At 32.0% G+C, this 15218-nt stretch overlaps 2 long non-coding RNA genes across 3 annotated transcripts; one reads left to right on the top strand and one right to left on the bottom strand.

Annotated features, from left to right (window-relative positions):
• The first annotated feature begins 1414 nt into the window (after positions 1-1414).
• LOC131615970 (uncharacterized) lies at positions 1415-4768 on the top strand. 2 transcript variants are annotated; one of them, XR_009287989.1, is made up of 3 exons: positions 1415-1550; positions 1727-1875; positions 1976-4768. It is a non-coding gene; the product is annotated as an uncharacterized LOC131615970 (long non-coding RNA). The 2 variants fall into 2 exon arrangements; XR_009287990.1 differs by having other exon boundaries at positions 1964-4768.
• A 4082-nt stretch (positions 4769-8850) lies between these two features.
• LOC131617881 (uncharacterized) lies at positions 8851-9448 on the bottom strand. The gene is made up of 2 exons (XR_009288699.1): positions 9286-9448; positions 8851-9117 (listed from the first exon to the last, which is right to left on the bottom strand). It is a non-coding gene; the product is annotated as an uncharacterized LOC131617881 (long non-coding RNA).
• Positions 9449-15218: the final 5770 nt, after the last annotated feature.

Raw genomic sequence — 15218 nt, 5'->3', positions numbered from 1 at the left:
TGGCAATATCTTGCATTATTACCACCTTGTTTTTCCTTTTTTTTTTACTTTAGAAGGAAGGTCTAAGACACATCATTGTTGATAGATAGCAGAACTGGGCAAAATGATTGGAGATGTTTATATCTCATACTGTCTGTAATCAAGAATCCTAAACCCTAAACCAATATAAACCATTTCAACGTCTTGCATCAATAGTCTTAGTGTCGTTGTAATTGACGGATGATAAGGTCCTTTATAATAGTACGAGGTGATTGATACACATTTTAAATATAAAATTTACCTGCTTTGTGAAGCTAAACGTGAAATGTGTCACCGGACCAAAACAAGTTGGGGAAATTGTTTTTAGACAAGAAAGATGTTGAGCAAAACTTAGATATTTCTCCTTTTAAGTATTCTCCTATGAAGAAGTGTTGCTTCTTCTGGTTTACAGAGTACCTCAGAATAAGTCTAAGTAATCTCTTCCAGCTTTCATTTTTTTCAATCTCCAAATTCAATCCATTAAAAGGTTAAATAAATTGTGAAATTTTCAATCATATACAAAGGAGGGTTTGATTTAGCCATTTATATAGACTTAATTGCATTATGTATTATTCTATTTTACTCACTTGGATTTGTCTTTAAAAACCTAAGATATTAAGAGTTAGTTTATTTTATCTTTAAAAATTTTTTTTTTTAAAATATTAATAAAAACTTTAACTCATTTTTTATAAAATAAAGAAATTAATTTTATTAAATTAAATGACATAAATATTCATTATTAAAGATTAAATTATTATATGTTACTTAAAGTTCTGATTGAGCAAATTCTTGATTTAAAAAGATGTAATTTAAAAATAATTTTTATGAAAAATCATTTTAAATAGTCTTAAATTTGTAAGTATTTTTTGAAAATTTGATATTAAAGAAAAATTGTTTAAATACATTTTTATTTGAATTTTTAATTTTAAAAACTAGAAAATTATTTAAACAAAAATATTAAAACTATTATAGTAATTTTAAAAATCTGAAACAAATAATTTATTTTAAATGATTTTTAAAAGATGTTAATGAACTTTAAACGATGTGTTTGAAAGAACTTGAATTAATTCTGACCAAAACCAATGACAAAGTTTTATTAAAGCGAAAAGATGTCACAACACTTCTTAAGACAAAATTAATAAAAAATTTAAATTTAATTTAAAATGATTAAATAAAAAATTGACTGATTTTTAGATACATATAACATATCTAACAAAGTTATTATACTGTTATTTTGTTGAATCCGTTAAAAAAAAATATAAGGTCACACAGCTAAATTAGTTATTCTCAATCTTTTATATGTATATCTAGGTGGACACGATTTTTGTTTCAATAGGTGGACTTGGCCTTTTGTGAAATAGAAAAAAGCGCATTACTTGTAGTCCAAGTAGTTATAACCATATTTATTCATCACTCTCAGGTTAAATCCTAAAGAAATTAACACACAATACAATGGTTGCGATGGAGTTCTGCGGACATTGTTGCATTCTTCGTAACACTACATCTTATTTATGTGATGCCGTATATTTCAAGTGAGTCAATCTATAATTGTCTCTTTTTTTTAATTTGTCTTCAATATGATGATAATCTCTCAATCAAATTCTGATTATGATTATTGCACTTTAACTTATAATGAAAAACAAGATTTTATGTTCTATTGCTGTGCCGTTAATTTTGATCCAAGTGATTTTCAATGGTTTGATTACAGCTGTTGCAGAGATTGTGGAAAGGTTCTGAGTGAGACTTGTGCAGATAGTGGGACAGTTACAAGAGAGTCGGTTCCTATGAGTTTGAGGACAAATAAAAGTGATAGAATAATCAAGAAAAAGAGTGTGAACAAAACCTAAACAACAATAAGTAAGTACTCTATCTTTTTGTTCAAATCTTCTCTAATTTATTTTTGTCAATTTTTCATATTTGATTTATATTTATAATTTTGTTCAAGTCATCTTTGCAGGCCACAAGCACACCCTTCATAACTACTATTGGAGAAGTATTGGTGTGGTGGCTTTAATTTGATTTGGATTTGTTTGACAAAACTATTGGCAATTATTTACCATTTAAGACTATATAGGTTGGGGTTACAAAAGAAAAAAAGAGTATGGTGGTTTATGATATAATTTTTTCTCAATTAGAGGTTATCCACCACTAATTATTTTTTAGATGATTAATGTACTTAAAATAATGTACTTAGAAATTGTTTTAAGGGCTATGGTTAATTTATTAATTTATTGTCTTACTTGTAGACGTTTTTCATATCTTCCAAATATAAGCTTTTGAGAATACATCTATTTTTTTTTTTTTTAAACAGAAAAATATTATTAATATTAGGCATGAGACATGCCAAGGATATAAAGGGAGTTGATTTGAATATGTATTACAATTTAAACAGACAACTCATTACACCAACCCATACTTCTGCTACTAAAAACAAAGGATTGCCAAAGAGTTTATTACACCAAAACTATTAAAAAACTGATACTGCTAAAAGCCACTTGCAGAAAACATTATAACCAGCTCAATATTATAGCTCTACCAGAATAATCCACCATTCCAACCACTTTTGATTCAAAGAAACTCTATCCAAACTGCAAACACATTTTCCACCTAGCCTGAGAATCACGCCACAATGGTTGACTAGCACGAATCTCAGCCGGAACCTCTTGCAACAGACTAAAAATCACAACTCAACCCTCTGCTTTACCGAACCTCCATAACAAAATCACTAACTTCAATATCACGTCTCGATCATCTAAGTTTGCTTGGCAGAGAAAGAAAACTTAATTCTCTTGGCTGCGCCAATTCACGCCACACATCTAAGCACCGAAGTCTTAGCGACAACGACAACCAGAGCAGAAAAACCGCATATCAAAGTAAATTTTGAACAGTGAACAAATTTTGGCATCTCCTAACCCACAGCTAAACCCCCTGCTATAGCATCAACCCCTTTTACCGATGAGAGATCTTTATTCATTCTTAATTCCAAGACAAGCTTTAGGATTCAATTACCATTGCGACATATTAACATTGATATTAACCTATTGAATTCGCAACCAATTCCAAGAGAGCATTTTAGCCTCTTCTACCATTTTTTTAACACAAATTTCTTTGTTTCAAAAGATTCTATTGTTTCTCGCTTTCCATATAACCCAAACACACGTAAACCACACCACTTCAACCTTCTTTGACACCAGTCTTCCATAGCCCATCAAGCCTTTAAATTGCTCCAGGTGTTGCAGCCCTTCTCTTTGTAACATTGTGGATATTCTGAGCCAATGACATATGGAATACCACATACCTGCAAAATATGAGCACTCGAAAAATAGATGTGAAACTGATTCCTCTATCCCGCACTCCCCTACACATCTAATTAAACTTATGTTTAACACTCCTCTTTTGGCTAGATTATCTTTTGTTGGAATTTTGTTTTGAAACATTCTCCACACAAAACACGTGACTTTTGTTGGTACCCCCGCCTTATTCCATGCTCTTGATCATAATGGATTGGAACAATTAGGGAGATTCATGATTAAGCCCTTGTAGGTATCTTTTACTGAGTATTCATTTGAACACTCCATAGAAGAATCTGTGCCTAATTTGCAGATTTCCTTCCACCATGAAGAGTGGTCTTTGTCCCCCGAAAACTGGACAATATTAAGTGACCCGTATTTATTTACCAATGCCCTGTACCATAGCCCCCTCCTCTCATTTTTAATTTTCCACGCCCATTTTCCTAACAACGCTGCATTAAAAAGTCTCAGATTTCTGATCCCTAACCCCCCCGTCCTCTAACGGCCTACAAACCTTTTCCCAACTTACCCAATTAATTTTCCTCTCTTCCTCACTGCCTCCCTATAAAAACTGTTTGAAAAGATATTCTAATTTAGACACGATACCTGATGGAGCCTTGAAAAACGAGAGAAAGTAAACCGGAAGTGCCGATAAGATAGATTTTAAGATGACTACTCTGCCACCAAAGGACAAATGTTTATTTTTCCAACATGATAGTCTGGATCTTACTTTATTTACCACTTGTTTCCAAGTTTCTTTCAACTTAGGATTTGCACCGATTGGGAGACCGAGATGATTAAATGGCAACGATCATATTTTACAATTCAGGGTGCTTGCTGCCTCTTCCATCCAACACTGGGCAACGTTGATTCCAATTAATGAACTCTTGTGATAATTTACTTTTAGACCCGACATCACTTAAAATAACAACAAATTTGCCTTTATGATTCGAATATTTGACCACCTCTTTTCACCTATTACCAAATTGTCATCAGCGTATTGTAAGTGAGAAAAACGATCGTCTCCCAAATCAAATTTGTAACCCGAGAACTTCCTGACTAATTAGCTCTCTTCATCCGCATATTGAACCCTTTGCCTCTATTAGAAACAGGAATGGAGACAATGGGTCTCCTTGTCTTAGACCCCTCCCCATCTTAAATTCCTTCGTGGGGCTTCCGTTCACTAGAACCGAGACTGATGACGACTTTAGACACTCTGATATCCACCTCCTTTACTTCTCATGAAAATTCATTTTTTGCATCACAAATTCTAAAAAAATCCAATCTACCGAATCATATGCTTTTTCGAAATCCACTTTAAATAATATCACCTCTTCCTTTTTTCTCTTGGCTTCGTCCTTAATTTCATTCGCAATGAGGATCCCGTCGAGGATTTGCCTACCGGTAATAAAAGCTGATTGTGTATCTGAAATTATACTTCCAGCTACCTTTTTCAGCCTGTTAGCCAACACCTGTGATAGAACTTTATAAATACACCTTATCAACAATATGATCTGAAATCTGATATCTTCGTCGGGTTGTTTTTCTTCGGGAGCAGCACTAGGAAAAAGCAATTTGCTCCTTTTACTATTTGACTGTTAGCATGAAGCTCTTCCATTAACCTCATAAAATCAGCTTTGATTTCAACCCAAAATTCTTATAAAACCGAAGTTTACTCCGCCTGGTCTTGGACTTTTAGAGCTCTCACTATCCCAAACAGAAAATTCCTTGTTAGCAACCGATTAGATTTCAATATGTCATATCCACCAACAACATAGATCCCATCAGAAGAGCACTAAAAAATCAAGAGTGAAAACCTACCTCTCAATCAATATAAACACTCGATCCACTAAAGATCCAAAAATAAGATATAGTTTTGAAGGCATTCAGTGAAGGTGCAAGAGTTTATCACTTATTTATCTAGGAACCATTTTCATGCCTAATAAATACTCTTTTTCTCCAACTATTTCGTTAATTTGAGACAATATTAAAGATAAAATCATACAGATTTTCAAATGGACTATACTACAACATGCCTAATCAAAACATAACCATCACACCTGTCTCCTAAAAAAAACTCCAAAAGCATTATAGGATAAGTAGGTATAACAACCTATCACCCCAAAGATTCAATGCCACACAGACAAGACAGACTTACAAGTATCAAAGAGATGGAAAATCGACTCCACCAAATACCCACATCTAGGACAAGGGACCCCATTTGGATGAAAAAACACTCATCTCTTACTCAAGTTTTTTGTAAACAATAGCCTATAGTGCGAGAATTACCAAGAGAAGATCAAAATCTTGGAAGGAATCCAACTATCTCAAATGAGGGGAAGGATTCAACTCTTAGTTGGAAAAGAAGGCAAAGAAAGACTCGAACTAACCCTTTGATAATAATTAAACGGAGGTCATTGCGAAATTCATGTTCTAGCATGCTTCCAAATCCACTTATCTTTATCTAGAGAAAGTGGCATCACAAAGAAGAGATATGAGCTCCTAAAAAAGGGAAGCTTTCTAAGAAATAAAAGGGTCTCTTCCACGTAAGATCTCAAGTAAAACCCTATTAACTATCAAACCAATATCTCCCATCAACCCATTATACTAAATAAAGTTCAAGAATAAATCATGAAACTTAATCTTTAAGGGTGTAAACCGTAACCAAAGATCCTTCCAAAAGGCAATTTAGGAATCCTACCCTACTTTCCTAATGACTCCATCAAGAAGCCACTTAGATTTTTCCTTCTCTTTAGACCCAAGAAAAGCTATTCTTTTATTTATTTTTTTTGAAACTAGAGATACCCCTTTTCAATAGAAAGAAGTAGAGTGGGAACATTTAGTACAAGAATATATATATATCCTAAGACTAAGAACCTCTGCAAGCATCCTACATCTCCAATTTTCCAAAAGGGCAAGATTAACCAACCAAAGATCCCTCCCTCCTAGCACCCATCTATTCTTCAGTTTGCAAACATTCTTCCACATTATTTAGGATATCTTTGAATCACCTTTAACCCCAAAAAGGAACCTTTTTAGATGCTTGACAAGCTTCTCCCAAACTTTTACATGCATCTTCAAAAAAAAAACATACAAGAATAAAACTAGAATAACATTAAACACTAGATTAAGGATCACCACTCTACCACCCAAACTGACATATATATCGCTTTGAAGATTGAGTCTCTTTCCTAGTAAGTTCACTAAAGGATCTCAAGTAATTTAAACCCTAGGATTAACCTTAATAGCAACCCAAAGATACTTAAAAAGAAGATTTGAATCTATGGGCTTGCAGACATGATGTCTACATTAACATGTTTGGCTTTAATGATGATAAATCTCTTAAGTAAAGTCTTCATCAGAAAAATAATATAGTTCATATGGTATTGATGGTGATAACACTATAGGGGTGAAGTCATCATACGATGTGGTGATCAAGTTATGGTTCTTCAAGATCAAGATATCAAAGCCTATCTTTGGAGGACAACACCTTATGTGAAACCGCATTCGGTGAAGCCAGTGAAGATCATTGATCATGCAGTGTGTTTAATGGTGATGACTATATTAAAGAGTTATCTCAATCCTTATCAAAATAAGATTAAAAGTTACAATAAGTGTTAAAGTTAAGATAACGTAGCAAGGAAACTGCAACTTCATAGTTGTGAAAGAAAGGAAGTGTGAAAGCTTGTCGAGTTTGTGTCTAGTGATCCACGCATCCAAAAATATAAGACTTGCTCTCGAAATTTCTAAGGAAGATTATACTCGTACTTTTGAGTGATTGGAAAGCCTCTCTATCTTTATGAAAATAATTTATATATATATATATATATATATATATATATATATATATATATATATATATATATATATATATATATATTATATTTGTACTTAGCTAGTTGGTTACTAGCTCAAAAATTTATTTATAAATGCATTTTACATTCTATAATCGATTATCCCTTACGCCTAATTTATTATCTCTCTTTATAATGTCTCATAATTAACTATTAGGGTTTATAGTCAAATAGTAACTTCTCATTTTATAAACCTTCAATTTTTGTAATTGATAATCGATAAAATAATTGGCTCATTCCATATTTTTTTGCTATAACTAGTGGGTTCCTCTTCACTTCATTTTACCACAGAATACATATTCTAAATACATTTTCCTCACTCTCATATCTCATCTCTCTCTCTCTCTCTCTCTCTCTCTCTCTCTCTCTCTCTCTCTCTCTCTCTCTCTCTCTCTCTCTCTCTCTCTCTCTCTCTCTCTCTCTCTCTCTCTCTCTCTCCCCTCTCTCCCTCCCTCCCTCCCTCCTTATTTTTTCACTTTTGCCTTAGTACTATTGAGAGTGAAATCTTTTATTTGTGAGGTGTTTAGGTCTGGTGTAAGAGAAATATTGTAAATTTTCATTATGAGAAATTTTTATTTGGTTGTGAGGTAAACCAATTGATAAAGCTATTATATTTTTGTTCAGGAGAACCAGTTAAAACCTGTATTTAGTTGAAATGTCTTTGTACCTAGGTCTGACAACGGGGCGGGTCAGAGACGGTTATTACCTCCCTCAAACTCAAACCCGAATTTTCAAACAATCTCCGTTCTCCGCTCCAAACCTAAATGAGGACGAAGAATTAAAACCTGACCCAAACGGATTCGGGTATCCCGGCTCCGCCACCATTCATTAGTAAAATCATTTTTTTAATAGAAATGCTTTTAAAAAAAATCAAATTATATTATAAATAATAAAATAAAACAATTTTAAAAATTTCATACATGTATTTCAAATATTTTAAATAATAAATACAAATCAAAATATTAAAAAAATAATAATATAAATAATAAAATAAACATGGCAAATTCAACAAGGAAACAAAAGATACTCCCTCCGTCCCTTTATAATTGTCACTTTTGTGAAAAGAATTTATTTCACTTTAACTGTCACTTTCAAATTTCAATGTAGTAATCACTATAGTTTTGTCAAAATTGTCCCTAACTAATTATTATGAGAGAGAAAAAAGTATATTAAAATGATTAAAAATTAAGGGTATTATAGATAAAAGAAAAATTATAGTTTAAAAAATAATAATCATTATTAGTTTTCTTGGCACGTGTAAAAAAATCAAAATGTGACAATTAAAAAGAAACGGAGGGAGTATGTATTAACACTTCTATTTTTAGCTATTACACTTCTCATAAGGTCTTTTCATCTTTGTTGATGAAATGCCATTATCTATAAGTACACTTCTATGTGATGTTTGAAGACATTATTTATAGTTTACAATAAAACGTGAGTGGAACTTTAAATATGGAAGGTAAGGTGTTTGAATTGTCTCACATGAAAGAACATGGAAGTTTTTGCCGAAGAAATTTGATTCCTAATTTCAATTTTCAAACATACATACACTTGTTGTATTCAAATATAAAATTTTAGATTATTCCCAAAAGCTTATATTTGAAAGTTGTGAAAAACAATCTACAAGCAAGACATAGTAAATTAATAAATTAACCATAGCTCTTAAAATAATGAATTGTTCTTAAATATACATTGAACAAAATTATCTCATAACTCAAATTTAAAACCACCTTAAACAACTAAAGTAAACAAAACTTATAAATGTGTCCTTCAATTAAGAAGAATTGAACAAAAAATGCCTTAGGTATAGTTCTTTAGATTTTATTGTCACACTCTTATTCTTCTTTATTCCATCACTTTTACACGTCCTCAAACTAATAGGATTAGACTCTGTTGAAACGTTTCCACAATCTGCACAAGTCTCACTCAGAACCTTTCCACAATCTCTACAACAGCTGTAATCAACACATTGAAAATCACTTGGATCAAAATTAACGGCACATCAATAGAACATAATATCTTGTTAATAAGTTAAAGTGCAAAAATCATAATTAGAATTTGATTGAGAGACTATAATCCTATTGAAGACAAATTATAAAAAAAGCGATTATTGATTGACTCACTTCAAATATACGGCATCACATAAATAAGACGTAGTGTTACGAAGAATGCCGCAATGTCCACAGAACTCCATGGCAACTATCGTGTGTTAGTTTATTTAGGGTTTAACTCGTAAGTGATGAATAAATAGGGTTACAGCTACTTAAGTTTGACAAAAGAAACTCAAGAATAGGGGTGTGCAAAATATCTGGTTTTGATGTCCAAATCCATAATTAAACCTAAACCACTTTTAAATATTTGGATATAATTGAATGATTATTAACCGGTTAAATTATTTTGGATTCGGTTATAATCCGGTTATTATCCAAATCCAAATATTTTAATTTTCAAAATATTAATTTTTTTAGAAAAAAATATTTTTGGAAAAATTAATTTTTAAAACTGGATTTAAAAAAAAACGGTTATATAATCATAACCAAATTTATAACCGGTTTTATAACCAGTTTTGATTAAAATGTGGTTATGGTTATAAATCCAAACCATTTAAATAATTTTAAAATGGTTATGGTTTGATTTTTGAAAATAACCAATCATGCACACCTCTGATCTAGAATAACTCAATCTTTTTTTAACTACTTAGAAGAGCAAAAGTAAAATAGATTACTATAATAGATTTTTATTTATACCATTTAAGATTAAGGTGGTGGAAAAAAAAACTAATTATCAAATGATAAGGAACCGACAAAAAATAATAGAACAATAAAAACTAATTCACCTGTGTATTTAACATTATAATACTTTTTAACCGATTTAACAAAATATTACTCCTTCTGTCTCATAATGAGTGACTCATTGAGTCATTTCACACATTAAGAAAAAAGTATAAAAGTAAGAGAGAAAATAATGTTTTACTATAGCGCCCCTATTATGTATTGAGAATAATGAAATTTTTATTAATTATAGGGTAAAATTGGAAAAGGTGTATTGAAAATTGAAATTGATCATTCATTTTGGAAAACTATTTTATTCCAAACGGATCACTCATTGTGGGACGGAGGGAAATTTTTATTAATTAGAGGGTAAAATTGGAAAAAGTGTATCGAAAATTAAAATTGATCATTCATTTTAGAACATTATTTTATTCCAAACGGATCACTCATTGTGGGACGGAGGGAGTAACATTATAATACTTTTTCAATCAATCATATTTTAATATTTTATTATCTTAAAATAAATTAAATTTCTTTATTAATTTAGTCCGAAGGAGTGATGTGACTTGTGATATTTTTAAAAAGTTTTATATCAATAGTTCGTTGGTTCAGTGTGATTGACGCGAGATTTTGTCGGAAGGACCATAGTTTGATTCTCCGCAAGTGCGATTAGGAAAAGCCGAAATCACTTGATGTCAAAAATGACCTCCGAATTAAATTAGTCTGTTCAGTAGACCATATGTTTTTTTGTGGAATTAGAATTGTTCTGGTGCGGTAAAGAGAGACTCACTTGCAAGGTTAACATTTCAACACTTAAGTCAGTGAAAGAATGAAAAGTGATGTGAGAGTAAATATAAATTTTAATATCTCATAATGGTACACTTCGTCTTTTATATAGTAGGAGCGATTTAAACTGAAACCGAGGAGTGCATCATGGATTTTTGGCAGTCATCTGATTGATTTAGATGGTTAGTAATACCCTAGAGGTGAAATTGTCTACTTCAGGTGAGGATAAAGGAATATTTGTTTCTCATATGTGCTTCCTTGCTTTGCCTCTGGCCCTTTTGTCTTGGGCCTTGTGAGCTGCCTATAACAATTGCCCTCGAGTCATTCCTCCACCGTATGACGAGGGTTTGTTTGATATGAACTTGCCTATCCACTTTGCTCGAGGAGGTGAAAGCCTTAATAGATTTCTATAATCATTGGGAACAAGCGTATCAAATGTCTTTCTTGTAATAGGTAAAGTTTCACAAGGAATAACTGACGTGTGTCCATATGCTAGTTGGTAGTGATGTTTTATGTTCCTTAGGGTACTTGAATATTTTAAACAACCTTCGATGAAATCTTGAGGCTTGATGTTGCCTAGTGGATCATAAGGTCCTCAATGGTTGAGGCACATATAAAATATCTCTGAAGCATCATCTCTTTCTTTTTTGTCATTCAAGATCTGCAAAAGAGCGTTTTCCTGTCTTGCAATCTTCGTTCTTTCTCGTAAGCTCTTCTGTTCCAGCTTCTTGGCTAAGCTCAAACACAATCGTCGTTCGGTGCCATTTGACACGCACAAACAACCAACATATTTCTATTAAGGTAAAACTAGCGCCTTTTCCTGCTTTCGCTCTAGGATTTTATGGGCAGTGAGTTTTTGATATCTCTGTCCCTCAAATTATATTTAATCGGTATGTTTGATTAGAGTACTGACTCTTCATATTACCCCTTTTCTGTGTTGACAGTGTTCTTTAGAATGAACATTCCACCTACCATGTATCGCAAGGCAAACATGGATATTTCTTCACCATGGGTGGATTAGGATTCATTGAACACAACCTATATTTTCGCCTTTGAGGGTGGTTTTGATTGAGCCTTTTCCGAGGTGAGGCCATATTCATTCTTATGGATTGCTTATCCCTAAGAAATATAAAACAACGTGTAATAAGTATGATGTATGTGTCATCCCTCTTCACGAGTGTATGTTCTCTTTGACATGTTTATATTTTCCATTTAATACATTGGAGGTTAGCATTATTAATCACTAATTAATTGTCCCTCCAAAATTGCATCCGGTTAGTAAGACTTTCATTAGGGTGTGTTTGGTTCGGGGTAGATGGAGGGGAGGGGAGGGAATATTTTTAATTAAAGGTGTTTGGTTCAAATTTTACGAGGGGAGGGGAGGGAAGGGGAGGGGAGCAAAATCCCTCTGAAACATACTTTTTGCGTTCCTCCAAAACGGAGGGATTTGGAGGGGAGGGAATCTCAATTTTAATATTTTAAAAATTATTATAATTACTATAATATCCTCAGTTTAATTTTAATATTTTAAAATTATTCACTTTCTTTTGTATTATTGCTCTCTTCTGTGTGATTTTTCTCGATTGCTTCTATCAACTTATTATAATTATTCTCCACCTTCAAATTATTTTGAAATTTTTGTCCTTAATATAAATCATAATCATTTTATTTTTTTGATTATTTTATAACTCTTTTATGTTTATTTATGTGTTTTTCTAATTTTGTTATGTATCCTATCATATTTTCTTTTATATCAAATTTACAATTTTTCATTTTAATTAATTAATTTATTTTATTAAAAAATTTAAACTATTTATATTTAATAATAAATTATTTTATGTATTTTATGTGTTAAATAATTCATTACGATTTCAAAGTTGTTATCAACATATAGTTTAATTTGTTTTTGAACATTTTATTCGAATTAAGTGAACTCAATTTTTTAACGTTATGTAGTAAATTATAAATTTTTAGTCACTCAATATTAGAAATTTTAATAACAAAAAAATATGTATAGATTTTTCACAATTGAATATCATATTGTATCACTTATATAAGATAATAAGGATAAAAATGTAAATTATTAATAAAACTCTTCCCCTCCCCTCCTGAACCAAACATATTTTTAATTAAAATCTCTCCCTTCCCTTCCCCTCCCCTCCCCTCGTTTGAACCAAATACCCATCTGATTAAAAAAATCCCCTCCCCTCCCCTCCCCTTCTCTCCCCTCCATTAAAATCCCTCCCCTCCCCTCCCCCTCATTTAAACCAAACACACCCTTAAAGTATTTTAATATTGGTGCAAATACAAGGGAGTGTGTTAGCCTTGAGACTCTTTTTTCCATTTCTTCAAGGTTCAATGTAGTACAACTACTTCAGACAATGGTCAAGGATTAATAACTCTTCCCCAGCGTGCTAGGATGTTTGACGTTTTTCCGCATAACATGAAACACTTCAAGGACCAATTCTTCTTGCTCATTCCTCTCAACAAAGAGGCTCATGCTAATATTTCCTCCATAGATCTCAAGCCTTACTATCAATGCTAAACTATATTTGCTAAGTTCTAGCGCCAAATACATTTATTTGTGGAGTATCAATCCTATGTTTACTAGATGGATGACTTGAATCAAGAGTGTTATGCCTTCTAATAAAGCATCGAAGAAACAATTACATTTATTTGTAGAGGTACTTGATGTCCTTTTGCGAAGCTCCAAGTTACATTGAGATGTTATGCCTTCTAATGAAACATCGAAGAAACAATTATGGAAAACAACTCAATGGAGTATAAGAATGATATTTTTGGTAAGGGAGATAAAGAATGTCTCATTTCTTGAATATTTTTATGTGGCCCCTTTTGTGTGTGTGTGTGTGTGTATATATATATATATATATATATATATAGATAAGATAAAATGTGAGAAAATAATGTAGCGAACGAATAAGGTTGTCAGAGTAATTGTTGAAAGTATTTTGGGTAAATATTTTCTAATATATCGTATCCACAGAGACTGAGTAATATTGTTGTCGTTCTATAGTCGAATTATAATGAGTTAGTGAAAAGTTTTGGTTTTGATTGTTTGTTCTCAAATTGCATATAACAGAATAGTAATTGAATGATAAAAAGCTTAAAGATGAATAACAATGGTGAATGAATATCTTGAGTTCTAGGGTTCATTAACCTATTCACATGCAATAATCAATTAATCCACAAGTGAACATTATCTAAGTTATTATCTTCATTCATCCTCAAAACTGATATTATGTCTAATGATCAATCTAGAACCACCTCTACCGGTATGATATTTGATCTCTCAGAATAACTATAAAGATAAAGGGAATTAACCGCGATGATTTATGAAAACTTCTTCAAAATCTCATCTCTGAGTATTAATCAACAAGTCAATGTAAAAACCTAGGGCAGAAGTATAAACCCTATCTCTCGATTGATAGTTCAACAATGATATAAAATAAAAGTAAGGTTTTTCATTGATAATAAAACTTAAATATTTTTTCATAGGAATTAATCAAAGTAATTGCATCTTCATAGGTTAACTACTACCTTAAACTCAACACAATGGGGTTTAGCTCTCCATAGCCATGAAGAACACACAAGATTTCATGGAAGGATTCATCTTCATCAAGGGAATGTCTTCAATTGATGTTGAATTCTCCGTCGGAAGTTGTTTTCTACTCTGGAATAGGATTGCTCTCTGAAATTCGTTCACCAAGGATTTTTCTCTTATGAGGATTAGGGCTTCTATTTATAACAATTTATCCTTGTAACGCAGTCATCGCGCCTCGGCACGTATTGGCGCGGTGCGAACCTAAGTCAGAAGGGATGGCGCATCTCGCTCCTTATTGGCTCGGCCTTCCTTCTTTGTGATTCTTCCTCTCCAGAAGCTCTACACCTGCGTGTTTCTTCGTCTTTACTTCTAAACTTCAATATCTGCACAAATAACACCCAAAGTGACGCAAGTTGTTCTACAATTAGCATCGAACCTCTAAAGTTCAATTCTAATAATAAAATCCTTAAAAAGCACAAGATATGTTCACATTCAGCTCAAAAGGTAGGTAATTTGACGAATGAAAACACTACTAATTCACTCCTAACAGTAATCCCCTATCTGACAGTCTTACCAGTGTTCCAGTCATCAACATACTTCAACAAAAAATATGTAAAGCAAATTATAAGCTTGTGAACAATACAAAATCAGTTAACAACAAACAACACAAATAACATCATTCATCTACAAAAATATAAATTGACTTTAACATAAACACAACATATCAAACATACTTGAACAACAACATTTATCAACATACCTAACAAAATCATCAACATACTTCAATAAAAAATATGTAAAGTAAATCCTAATCTTATGAACAAAACATAAACTAACTTTAACATAAACACAACACTCTCCCCGTTTTCATAAATGGACGAGTATTCCAACAAAAGGGCAATCATTGCAAGTAATAGATAGATATTTCAGTTAATGA

Source organism: Vicia villosa, linkage group LG7 (assembly GCF_029867415.1).
Source record: "Vicia villosa cultivar HV-30 ecotype Madison, WI linkage group LG7, Vvil1.0, whole genome shotgun sequence".
Taxonomy (NCBI): Eukaryota; Viridiplantae; Streptophyta; class Magnoliopsida; order Fabales; family Fabaceae; genus Vicia; species Vicia villosa.
Note: the sequence above shows the minus strand (reverse complement) of the source record. Positions and strands in the feature narration are given on the sequence as shown.